Source organism: Sus scrofa, chromosome 17 (genome assembly GCF_054392235.1).
Source record: "Sus scrofa isolate SSC_HxYL_T2T_F1_AM1 chromosome 17, Sscrofa_HxYL_maternal_Yorkshire_Landrace_v2.0, whole genome shotgun sequence".
In the NCBI taxonomy this organism is placed as follows: Eukaryota; Metazoa; Chordata; class Mammalia; order Artiodactyla; family Suidae; genus Sus; species Sus scrofa.
Window position 1 is genome coordinate 67,221,641 of NC_139399.1, and position 12,816 is coordinate 67,234,456.

Consider the following 12,816-nt stretch of genomic DNA (forward strand, 5'->3'; position numbering starts at 1 on the left):
TTTTAGGGTACACGGTGTTCCAGCTGAGTGAGCCTTCAGCTAAGGGGACGCAGAGACCCCTCTGAGCGCCCAGACTTCCTTCCTTCTGGCCTCTCCTGATGGATGTCATTGCTGATACAGGGCCCCTGCCTTAGTTAACACAGCACCATTTAATCCCTTCTTAATGGCTCGGGGTCCCGTTTATTAATAATCTTCCTTAGTAATGCAAACAGCTGACCTCACATTCTGCAAAAATCTTAAATGTTAGTATGGGGGGGGGCGGATGTTGAGTTGTCTAGCATGGCCTCCCTCTCGGTGCCCGGGAGCACCTGTCAGCATCCCCAGGAAGAGCCTGCGCAGCCTCCACCAGGAGCCCAGGGTCCGGGAGGCTCTGAGTCCGTCGTCTCCATGCCCTACTCCTTCCCTTCTCCCCTCTAGTATTTGCCACGCAGCCCCTCCCCTCCAGGCACTGTTCTTCTGGCTCGGGAATCCTGGTAAAGAAGGCAACTAGACTCCCTGCCCTCAGGGAGCCTGACATCTATTGTGGCGACAGATATTCCGCGGGTTCCAGGGCAGCTAAACATACAGGACAGATTGTCACACGTGCCACCCAGGAAATGCACAGGCCCAGAGTGATGGCAGGCAGCCCACAGGGATGCAGGAACCAGGGAGCCAGCACAGCAAGGTGGGCAGACAGCGGGCTGGGGGGATGTTCCGATGGTGCAATCAGACTTCCAGAGAAGATGGCTCCTGGGCTGCAGGAAGAAGCCCCATTTATTAAGCGCCTACTGTGTGCCCACGCTGTGCCAAGGATTTCAGGTGCACCACCAACCCGGTGAGGTCTGCACACCGCTGGGGGAGCTTTGTGATGGAACGTGGAGATTTTCTCTTTTCATGGCTCTGGGTTTATTGATCTGTGGGTGTTAGACAATGTTTCTGGCCCTCCCACCTGGGATTAAGTGAACAGTATTGCTTAGGAGTAGGCGAAGTTTTTAAAGTTTATGCCGAGCTCCAGTCAAGTGATGGAGCTGCCTCTCCCACCTCTTCTCGGCAGGTGCGGGCGCAGCCCACATCGCAACGTTAGGAATGGGATGTAATTGGTTCTTACAAGAAAAAAAGATATATATGGGGGGTAGGGGATTAAAATGGAGCTTAGGCAGAGGTCTGGGGTGGCGGCGAGGCGTTTAATCTGTGCATTTGCTTTGGCTTCAAAATTTGGGGCTGTGCCTCGTGGGCCCGAAACACTCTTCTGGGAAACCACCTTCTCTGTGATTTATTGACCGACAATTTGGGAAGCAAATTAATCGCTAAATGTTCTCTGCAGTAACTGGCCTTCGGCGTTGAAGACGCTGGCACAGGGAAAGCAGGATCTGATGGTCCTTTCTGGAAGCGGAGCCCCTGCTCCGGGAACCCCACAGACGGGCCAGGAACCAGGCTGCCGAAGTCAGTGGCTTACATTTCTAGAGGGGGAGGGGGTCTGGGCTGGCCCTGCTGCCTTCCTAATGACCCCACCCCAAGGACCCTCTGGGCGGTCCTGCCAGGCTGAGCGTCCTCCCGTGTGTGGAGGAGGTGAGGGGTGGGGGAGGAAAGCCGGGAGGCGAGCAGGGCGCAGGTCCCCGCTCCTTCTGGATCCTCCCTGGGGGGCTGCAGGGACCAAGCCGACTGAGGGCCGAGGCGCTTCCCCAGTTCCCACAAAAAGGGCTTTGCCCCCCAGAGCCTGAGTGCGGGTTAGAACCGGCGGGAGGAAAGACTCCGTGTCACATGACTCCACTTACATGGAACGTGTAGAGAAGACATCTCAGAGACAGAAGGAGGCTGGTGGGGGGTGGGAAGTGACTGGGGCGGGGGGACACGAGGCGTCTCTATGGGGAGAAGGAAGTGTTCTAATAACAGAATGTGGCAGTGGTTGCACAACTCAGAAAATTTACTAAAAACTTTTGAATTGTCCACTCAAAAGGGCTGGATTTTAGGGGATACAATTTATACCATAAAGCTGTCAGAAAACGAACACACGGGAGGACCTGGTCATGCATGAGCGTGTCAGGTATTGCGCCCCCTGAATGCCTCAAATCCCAGCCTGGCCAGTCCCCGCCTCGCACAGCGGAGAAGATGGGCAGCTTCCCTGTCAGATGGTGGAGGTGGGCAGGGCCGCACTCCCACCCCCACACCCACCCCAGCATCACTGCACCCCAGGGACAGAGGGTGTGGCCAGCCTGGGCAGCAGGAGGCTCTTTACTGCAGCTCCAGGCAAAATCGTTAACACCTGAGCCTCTGTTTCCCAAAAGTCTGGCTGGTGATGCACTCCTCCTTGGGCCACAGGGAGAATGCAGCAGGGGCCAGAAAATCCAGGTGCCCGAGGCAGGCAGCCTCCCTGCCTCTCCCTGCTGTGAAGGCCACCTGCCTGGGGCTCCAGGACTTTGGTGTCTGTGGCTCTGGGCTGCTCTGGAACCAAGGGGCAGTTCCCTCTCTAGAAGGATCTGTGTTGACAGAGAAGGAGGGCCGGTTCCCAGGGCGGCCACAGACAAAACCCAAAGAGGGGGCCGTTCTCCTCCAAGGACGGCACCCACTGCCTCGCCTGCCCGGAGCCTGGCCCTGAGCCCCCCCTCTCATTCCAACCACACTGTGTCCCTTCTTCCCGAAACCCCATCAGCTGACCCCGCCCTAGAGTCTTGACCTTAATACTCTCGCCCCCTGTCTGCCCCGCCTCCAACTCCGCAGGCTTCCCCCAAACCTTGATCTGTTTTCTGGGCAGCACAGACCCTAAATGTGGGGGAAGTCCTGTGGTCTGCGTCTCACATTTGGGGACACATGCACCATGCCAGCCTCACCGGATGCACGTGGCACCGCTTCGATCAACTCGCTCCCTTTGCCTCCTGCCGACGTCATTTTTTGATATTTGTTTCTAAATCGGTTCGCCTTTTTAAAAAATGTAATAGATTTCTTGACAAAGGGTCAGAAGTGGAAAATCATTCTTCCTTGCCATAATAAATAGATGGGAACCGTGAAAAGAAAGGCAGCGGAAATGAAACATTATGAAATCTGGCTGGAGACTTTGCCCAAAGATTCCGAGCCCGCAGCCTGCCTGGTGTGAAGGGGGAGGGGTTGAGGGTTCGGGAGCAGCAGACAGAGGAGATGGAGAGGCTTCTTGATGGAAGCAGAAAATGTCACACAATGGAGTGGGAATAATACATTTCCGTCCGTGATCCGTGTCCCCCGCACTGCACGCTGGTAACCTCTGACCCAGGGGGGTGGAAACCGAGGCCCCAAGTGGACGGGAGCAGGACCCCGGGTCAGCAGGGGAGGCCACTGCCTCTGCCCATCGGGTGGAGGGACCGGGCACCAGGGAGGACCCAGAGGCCGCCCTCAGCTCCACGCTGGCCCCGGCGCCACCCTGGCCTCTCCTGTTGCCTGACGATGGCGCTCTCCACGTGGCTACCAAAGAAACCCACAGCAGTTCTGTCCCCAGACAGGCGACCTGGGGAAAAACAGACATGCGAATTCTACCAATTCCTCCCGGAAAACCAGAAGGAATGTTTAAACTGGAGCCGAGTCGGGGATGGAGGGAGTGGCTGCCAACAGGAATATAAGGGTCCTTCAGCCTGAGAGACCATCTGCCTGGCTTCTTGGCTGCGGGGGTGGGGTGGGGGCGTTCTTCCCCCCCCGCCCCCCTCACTGTCCATACCTTCCCTGTGTGCTCAAGTGCCAGCTGGGGAGGCATGGACCACTGCCTGGCTGTCCACCACCGCACTGGCAAAGAAGTGCCGGAGCTGGGATTCCGGGGCTCCAGAGTGGGGCGAAATTGCTGGAGGACACCCGGCATCAACACCACTCCCCCACTTGGGGAAAGGTCCTGGGGCCTTTGTGTCTCTCCAAAGAGACCTCAGCATCCCGGGAGGTGACGAGAGACACACCCCAGGGAGGTGGCGAATCACCAGGCAAGAGTCCCCTAAATTGGCACAAGGGGAGCCCAGAAGAAGAGCGGGTTCACCCAGCGGGTGCAAAGACGGGCGAAGGAAGTCTCCCTCTTGGGAAGAAGTATCTGAGATGTCCCACTTCCCCGGCACCTCTCCAGGGAGGCTGCTCGGTTTTTCTGCCGCCACTCAGGTGGCTGTGGGACTGGAGAAGGTGAGGCAAATGTGCGTGAGAAAAGTCACTGGCACCACCACGGAATCGGGTCACTGGGCCCCCGTCCCTCTCCTTCTCTTGCTGCAAGCCGAGGTTGCCGTGGGAGGCCCAGCCCGCCTTTCAAACTTGGTCAAAGAGCGTAAGGAACTGGAGGAAACTCACCCTCAGGGAGTTCCTGTCGTGGCGCAGCAGATTAAGAACCCAACCTAGTGTCCATGCAGATGCAGGTTCGATCCCTGGCCTCCGTTAAGGATCTGGCATTGCCGAAAGCTAGGGAGTGGGCCTGCAGCTGCAGCTCCAGTTCAACCCCTAGCCTGGGAACTTTGTGGTCGTCGAAGGAAAAGGAAGGAAAAAAGCTGGACCTCAGCTGAAATATTAAAACAGATTCAGCCAGGTGTACATCAAAGGACATCAGCTGGTGTCAAGAAGAGCGCGCTGTCTTTCTCCCCAAGGAAACTGCATGAGGTCGGGGAGATCCTGTCCCCGGATGTGGTGAAGTCGGGTCAAGACCAGGAGGCGGCACCAGGAATATGATGGGCACGATGAAAGTGACATGGGCACGGAGCGAAGTCAATCACACTCTGGATCCAGGATTTCTGGAGAGCCATCCCTTTGTCCCTGCGTCTGTGCCTCCACGAAGGGCGTCATTGTCAGCGGCTGCTCGGGCCACCAGGGGCCAATAGCCCTCCCCTGACTCTGGCTGCCCCAAACAGGTGTCCCACCCCACAGCTGTGGGAAAGGGATATCACCCAAGCCTGCCTTCCTGGGCTGTGGCAGTGCCTTCGGGCTGCGAGGATGGCAGGAGCAGCTGGGGCATCCGAGGCCTTTCAAGGATCGAGGGTGGCAGCTGGAGTGTACAGTCCTCCCAGCCCCAGTCTGCATCCCACACAACAGTGGGGTCGGGCAGGGGGAGGCATTTAAAGGCCCAGATTGGTTGGCTTGCTCCTTGGATGGAAATTCCCCCAGTGGCTCCTGGACTCCACCCTGAGAGGATGTCGGGGGTCCCTGAATGAGGTAGAAGCCCAGTCCCGGGCCCTTACCCCAGAGGGCAGGGAGCAGCGCCTCCCCCAAGGAGGTGCGATGTTCCCTGGAGCTTCGGTGAGCACACTCTGGGTGGCTTTGAACAACAGGCATCTGTTCTGTCAGGTCTGGATGAATTGGGAGGGCCGGGCCAGGCCCCTTTCTTGTCTCTCCCAGCTCCTGGTGGCTCCAGGTGCCCCTCGGTTGGGAGCTGCATCACCCATTCTCTGCCTCCATCTCGCAAGGCCTGATCCTCTCCTGTGTGTCCAAGGCTCCCTCTTTCCCTGGCCACTGAGGGGACACAAGCCTGGGGCCTCCTGAGAGGAGTTGGCTTGGGAATGAGGCCTCAGAGAGGGCCGTGGCGCAGAGAGGCGGGGAGAGGTGCGCTTCTGCTGATACTCAGCCGGGTCTCGGCTCTGGGAATCTCCTGGTACGCGAGTTAGTAGATTTCTCCCTTGGTCCTGAGTTTCTGTCACTTGCAACCACTAGAGTCCTAAGACAGCTGCTTGACCCTGCTGAGCCTCAGCTTCTGAATCTATTAGCCTGGAATAAAAACACCATCTCTCTTGTGGGATTGCTCTTCGCCCGACGCTCCGAGGACGCGCTGTGTGAGACGGCTGTCCGGGTGCGCCGAGCTTAATCAGTAGTTGTTGACAGAGGGAATGAGAGGCCCACCATCTTTGGGAAACTTCTCTCAGTCGCTGCAGCCAATTCCAAGAGCTTCTTCCTCTGGATCAGTTTATTATTAATAATAATAAGCTCTTGGGCAACACCTTCCAACTCAAGTGATATGATTTGATTTAGGCTCAGTTTTTGATTTTATGGGGCAGTGAAATGCCCTTTCCTTTACTTCCAGCTCATGCTTCAAACTGATGCAAATGCCTGAAGTGCAGGCCTGCATCCCATTCCTCATGGGACTGTCGAGTTAAGGAGGCCAGGGGTTCTATGTAAGAGTCACATTTTGCTTCTTCAACCTCTTTATTGTTAACTAACAATCATTGGATAGCGTGAGTCTGGTTACAATACTGCTGGTTACAATAATGCTGACTGATTTAGGGCTGAGTTGCATGACCCCCTTCTCAAAGATCTGGGGTGTTAGCCCCACGCAAACCACATGGACTGGGAATGAGGAATTCGTCCCTCTGGGGACATCAGGAGACGTTACTAGAAGAAAGGGAGTCAGATGCTGAGTCACTTAAAGGTACGTCTCTCCTCTGTGGTCCTTTTCATGCAAATCCGAACACTCTCAGGAGGCAGCTCCAATTCTGATGCCTTTTGCAGATGAGGAAGTGAGGCACAGAGAGGTTGCCTAGAAAAGCTGATACATTGTAAGACTCCCACCCAGCTGCAAGGTTCTGTGCAATGACCCCCATAGAGTGTTTTTTTGCTGCTGTTGGTTCTCTTTCTACAGCAGCTCAGAGCCAGACGCACAGTAAGCCTGACACACTGCTTGCTTCTACCTGTGAATGCCTGCTTCTCGTGTTTGTGTGATTGCTTATTCTTCAGAATTTCCAAACACTACAGAATGTGCCCAATGGCAAAACACATCAATTTTTACTGCAAGTTATTTTCGTTAATAAATGATATATGTTTATGCATCCTAATTAAGCAAAAATTATTTATTGCTGCAATTAAAACAAAGTCGTGTAAATGACTGCAATTTTAAGTTCTTGACAACGTGATAAAGTCCATTAATGCTTCTCTGCCTTGCTGAGGCTCCTTGAAACCCTGCCAGCAGCCAGCTGTCCTGGCCCCCACAGAGCTTGCAAGGGACAAATTCAGAGAATCTACAGATCTATGTCTCTTAGAGAACCAACTCCAGGCTGGAGGTTGCTCAGGACCGTTACAGAACCCTCAGTCAGTATCTTCTGATTTGTTTATATCAGGGAGAGAATTTCGTATCACTAGAGCAATCCACCCAAACACAGAGATAGGGGGTAGTTACCTGGCCCCTCACTTTTGGATCACTCAGAAGTGGCAGATTATTTTTACCTTTAACTTTCAGTACCCTTGCCTTGTCTCATGACTTGCCAGGACCAGCTTGAAATGTCCCCTTTTTCTCCCAAGTTAACATCCATCCATCCGTCCATCCAGTTATCCATTATCCATCCATTCATCCACCCACCCACCCATCCACCCCTCCATCCAGTCATCCATCCACCCACCCACCCATCCATCCACCTATCCATCATCCATCCCTCCATCCACCCATCCCTCCATCCACCCATCCACCCACCCACCCACCCATCCACCCACCTATCCATCATCCATCCCTCCATCCACCCAACCATCCATCTCTCCACCCAGTCATCCACCTATCCATCCATTCATCCATCCACCCCTCCATCCAATCATCCATCCACCCACCCACCCACCCACCCATCCACCCACCTATCCATCATCCATCCATCCGTCCACCCAGTCATCCTTCTGTCCACCCAGTCATCCACCTATCCATCCACCCATGCATCTAATCATCCATGCATCCATCCATCCATCCATCCAGTCATCCATCCATCCATCCATTCATCCATCTGTCCATCCATCTACCCATCCATCTTTCTAGCCATCCATCCAATCATCTGTCCATCTATCCCAAAAACATTTACTGACAACAGAATACCAGTAACTATTTTCCTGGGCATGGAGCCACATGATCTTCTAGATCAAACCAACTCTTATTTATTGAGCACCTCCTGTGTGCAAGGCAGGTCCTCCTTTACTCCTAGACAAACCCTGCCCGTTTGTCTGGGTTTCCTCATCTCTTCCATGTGGCTGTCATTGCCCACTTCAGTGTAGATCAGTGTCTCACTCATTCAAATCCCAAACTGCTCCTGGGTGGGACCCCACCATGTAGCACCTGCTAGTTCCCTCATTATACAGAGACAGATTTTGCTTCCTCTTCTAGACGGTGCCCCAGGAAAGTAATATCTTGACATGTCTTCTCTTATCCCAGAGCTTAAAAAGCCCAGGAGGCTTGGATGCCTCTAACAGCCAAGAAGCCCAGGGCATTCATTCATTCATTTAAATAGAAATACTCACAGGGAACCTACCTTGTGCCAGGTACCTGGGGTAAAGAGAGACAAAGATGTTAGACTCACCTTTCTCATCTGTAAAATGGGAGATGCAACAAGGGACAGGGCATAGGCTTCAGCCAGAAGCCCTCATGATCCAAGTTCACCAAGTTCAGAAATGCTCTGCAAGTTACCAGAAACACATTTGTGGCCCAAATGTGGCCCAAGGGTTGTGAATTTGCAAACTCCCATCCCTGTAGGCTTGTCCAAAGGACCAACTGGGATAACACAATTAGAGAGGTGGATATGCCCAGGGGAATAGACACCACAGTCAGAGCCGAGAAATGGCAGCTGGGGTGACCCTCAGGGCAGAGGTCATTCCCCATGCTCACTGGTCTGTCCTCCTCTCCCCAAGGCCCCCTCCCCTCAGTCTCTCTCTACCTGCCCTCCCCCTCCCTACCTCATCTTCTGCAGAGACATCTGCATCTATGTGTGGCCCCCACCACTCCTAAAGTCCACCCCCCACCACTGGCAGTGGAACAAATAAGACTCGCAATATTTTTAAGGGCAATGCCTAAAAGACCCAGTTCAGACTCAGGTTTTGGCATGAGATAGACTTGAACTTGAAGATGTACTCTTCAGGTACAGTTAGCGGGGTGCCTGTGGGTGCCTTTGTGTCCATCTGTGAAATGAGCTTAACGACTGGACCTCATAGTCAGTGCTCCCTAAATACCAAGTGTGGTGACAGAACCAGCAACCCCAAGCAAGGTTATTATGCCACAAAATGAGTTGACCTCTCTCACACACAGTTCATTTAAGGAAAATTGGATTGATTTGCAACTTTCTCTAACCCTTAGCCTCTAAGGAAAGAGAGGTCAGAATAAGGTTGCTTGCTCCCCTAGCAAGCGCCTAAGAAATTTTACAAGAGGAATTCCCATTACGGCGCAGGGGAAAGGAATCCAACTAGTAGCCATGAAGACGCAGGTTGGATCCCTGGCCTCACTCAGTGGATTGGGGAGTCCAATCTGGTGTTGCCGTGAGCTGTGGTGTAGGTCACAGACGTGGCTTGGATCCAGCATTGCTGTGGTGTAGGCCAGCAGCTGTAGCTCCAATTTGACCCCTAGCTTGGGAATTTCCAGGTGCCATGGGTGTGGCCCTAAAAAGGAAAAAAAGAAAAGAAAAAAATTTTTTGCAAGGATGAGACCTTCAATGCCAGCTTGTTGCTTGTTTCAAACCATTTACCTATCTGCAATTTTTCAGAATGGCAACTTTAATCCACTATAAAAATGTGTTGATCAAAATCCCTATGGTTGCAGGTGATGATTTAACTCACCCCAAGTGACTCAGATAGCAAGGTTGACCCATCCTGTACAACTAGCAGCCTAGAGATGAGTAGTAACTCACAGCAATAGACTCAAAAACTCCATCTTTCTGCTTTGCCATCTTCATGGCCACAAAATGGTTGCCATAGCTCCAGGCATCACATCCTTATGCATCCCAAACAAGAAAGAAGGGGATGTAAGCCAAAGAGCCTTCTCTTTATGACACTTTCCTTATTATGAGGATGCTCTCTTCCACAAGCCCCTCATTGATTTCCTTTTGCACTTCAGCCTAAGAGTAGGTTGTACGCCCATCCCTACACCAGTCAAGATGATAGAGAATGAGATTGCAACGGCTGAAACGAATCAGCTCTCTTTCTGTGGAGTTGGACGCATCGTCGCACAAAATCAGCGTTCCATTCGCACAAACAAGGGGAAATTCATGACTGTTGGGTGTTGACTCTCAGAATCTTTACAACGTGGCATATAGTGAAGCAGATGAAAACAACCTGTCTGCTGAGCCCAGGCCCTGAGTTAGAGCCTCCCAAGGGCCCCATCTCAACCTCATCACAACCCAACAAGCCCCAGTTCTTGCCTCGTCTCCCAGGAGGCAAGGGGTGGCAGCGGGGAGAGGCAGGCAGGCACTTGGAGCCACCCCAGAAGTTAGCTCTGGGTTCACAGACCCAGTCCCATCCATCAGCGGGGCTGCAGCAAAAACCCCAAACCCCACCAGTGGCCCCACACTCCCGCTCTCCCCGGGATGGAATTCCATGCATCCCCTCTGCAGGTCTGGTCAAGACTAGCCGGTCCCTCCCCCTCCCTCTCCCCCTCCCCATTCCCCGGAGTGGCGGGTGTCGGGGGAGCGGGGGAAGCGGAGGGATGAGGGCAGGCCCTCTGTCCTGGGTCACATATTTCAAGGATGTTGTAAGATTCAAGGCCAAAGCAACGATTTCCAATCAGAGGGGTCGTGCCCTCTGTCCCCGCCCTGCCGAAGCACTTAAAGTGACTGGTGACAACTGTTCCCTTGGGTCCCTGCAGGCTCTGAGCTTTGGAGGCCTCTTGACTGAGCAGGCTTCAGACACTGCGGACCGAAGGGGAGCCAGGGTCTGTGTCTCTGGGTGGAACACACCTATTTGTTGTTGTTGCTGTTACTGATTTGCCTGTTAACACATTTTGGGTTTTTGTTTTCATTGTTTCCTGAGGCACAGGTGGTATACAATCTTCTATAAGTTCCAGGGGTACACTATAGTGATTCGGAGTCTTTAAAGGTCGAACTCCACTTCGAGTTATTATAAAACATCAGGTAGACCCTTGCGGCCTCTGCTCCGAGCTGCCACACGTGGGTAGGAAGATGCCCCCCCTTCCCCGCAGCCCCTTGGTCCAAACTCTCCCAGGACGGAACTGGCTCCATTTCTTTGCCAAGCATCCACCACCTGAAATGCAGAGTCATTGCCCGTCTCGCTCAGCACACAGGAAATCAGATGCGTCCCTGCTGAAATGCCCTCCCTCCCTCCTCCCTCTCTCTGTCTCTCTCAAAAGCCTTTCTCTAAAGACGCCCACCTCTGAGCACTGACACAGTGGCCCCCCCTCCGCCCCCAGCCTCCGCTTCAGTTACCTGCAGGCAACCTTGTTTTGAAAATACAAAGTGGAAAATTCCAGAAATAAACAATTCATAAGGTTGTTTGGAGGAGTTTTTTTGATAAACAATTCATAAGGGTTTTTTTTTTTTTGGTTTGTTTTGTTTTGGATTTAATTAAATTTTGAATTGAAGTGGAGTCGGTTGACCATGTTGTGTTAGTTTCGGGTACATGGCACCGTGATTCAGTTATATATTTTTTCTAGATTTGTTTCCCTTACAGGTTATGATAAAACGGGGAGCATATTTTCCTGAGCTGTGCAGAGGGGAGCTCGTTATCTAGGTTATGTCTGTTCATCTCAAACTAATTGATCCTTCCCCAGCTTTTCGCTCCGGTAACCATAAGTTTGTTTTCTGTGGCTGGGGGTCTACTTCTGCTTTGTCAATAAGTTCATTGCCTGCTGTGCTGAGGGCCGAGATGAAATTTTGCACCTTCCCACTCCATCCTGCCCGGATGTGAGTTGACCCTTTGATGCTCTGCCCCCTGCCCCCTGGTCCAGGAAAATCACGGTACCCGGAGGGCTCGCAGGGCTTGTGCCGTCAGCATCCCTGGCGGGGGTGCTCTGGGAACGTGCCCCCGCAGACCCCTGCACACCCTCTCCAGAGAAGTACATGTGAGGGAAAAACGTGTACTTCTGAAGTGCTTCTGCCTCTGGCCTTTTTTCCGTGGAAGCTAAAAAATACATCTGTGGGTTTTTTTCCAGGAAATTAAAAAAAAAAAAATCTCTCCATCTCTCTTTGTCTGTGTCTCTCTCATACGCACACACGCAGAAAGTTCTATTAGATTTCAAACTGGACAAAAATTACTTCCTTTATTTAGAGAAGTATCATTTGTGAAAAAAAAAAACCATGATATTTAAGCATACAGAAAAGTGTGTGTGTGTATCAGGGAAAACACTTCCTCTCTGATTCTCCTTCTCAAGCTCGTCCTCACCAGGCAGAGATGCTGGCTGCCTTGAGAAAATACGTACCGGAGAGAAAAACATACACGTAAATTCTCTGTCCCAGAAGAAAACTCGTGTGTGTGTGTGTGTGTGTGTGTGTGTGTCTAGCAGATACATGTCTTTCTGGGTTGATTTCTCTCTCCTGCAATGAGGGAAAAAATATGGCCTTTATTCATGAAGAAAAACATACCCCTTCTGTCTCACACACACACAAAACTGCCTTCCCTTCTCTCTCTGACTCTGAACCACTGGCTAAACCAACCCTCTCCTCCTGGGGCAACGTGTGTGTGTGTGTGTGTGTGTGTGTGTGTGTGTCCTTCCTTCTACCGTTTTAAATCTTTTTTCTTTTTTCTTTCTTTTTCTATTTTTTTTTACTAACTGTCTTTCTCTTTCTCTCTGTCGGTCTCTTTCTGCTTCAGAAAAGTCTCTCTCTAAAGACACACTCCCACATACAATCACACGAAGAAAGCATCCATGGAAGAGAAATGCTTAGCCTCACTCTGACAGCCCGAGGAAGTGTGTGCGTGTGTGTGTGTGTGTGTGTACGCACGCGCAGCAAAGAACCTCTGTCCACAGATGGCTGGTCTCTCCCCACAGGCAGGAAAATCTACATGTCTTCTCTTCAGGCAGAAAAACCTGACTTGAAAACACACACACACACACTCACACACACACACAAATTTAGGCAGAAAGTTCTCTCTATTCATCATTAAAACTAGACAGAAATTACTTCTCTTTAGAGAGTCATCACCGACAAATAAACACTCTGTCTCTCGGCT

General features: G+C 52.2%; 1 long non-coding RNA gene across 4 annotated transcripts in view; it reads left to right on the forward strand.

Moving 5' to 3' along the window:
• Positions 1-12,816, forward strand: part of LOC110257416 (uncharacterized) — a 94,830-nt gene that overhangs the window by 44,853 nt on the left and 37,161 nt on the right. Inside the window, exon 3 of one of the 4 annotated variants that reach the window (XR_014831972.1) lies at positions 4,557-6,726. The exons of the other annotated variants lie outside the window; for them this stretch is intronic. This is a non-coding gene — a long non-coding RNA (uncharacterized LOC110257416). Of the gene's footprint in view, positions 1-4,556; positions 6,727-12,816 lie in introns of those variants that run through there. 4 annotated transcript variants of the gene reach the window in all.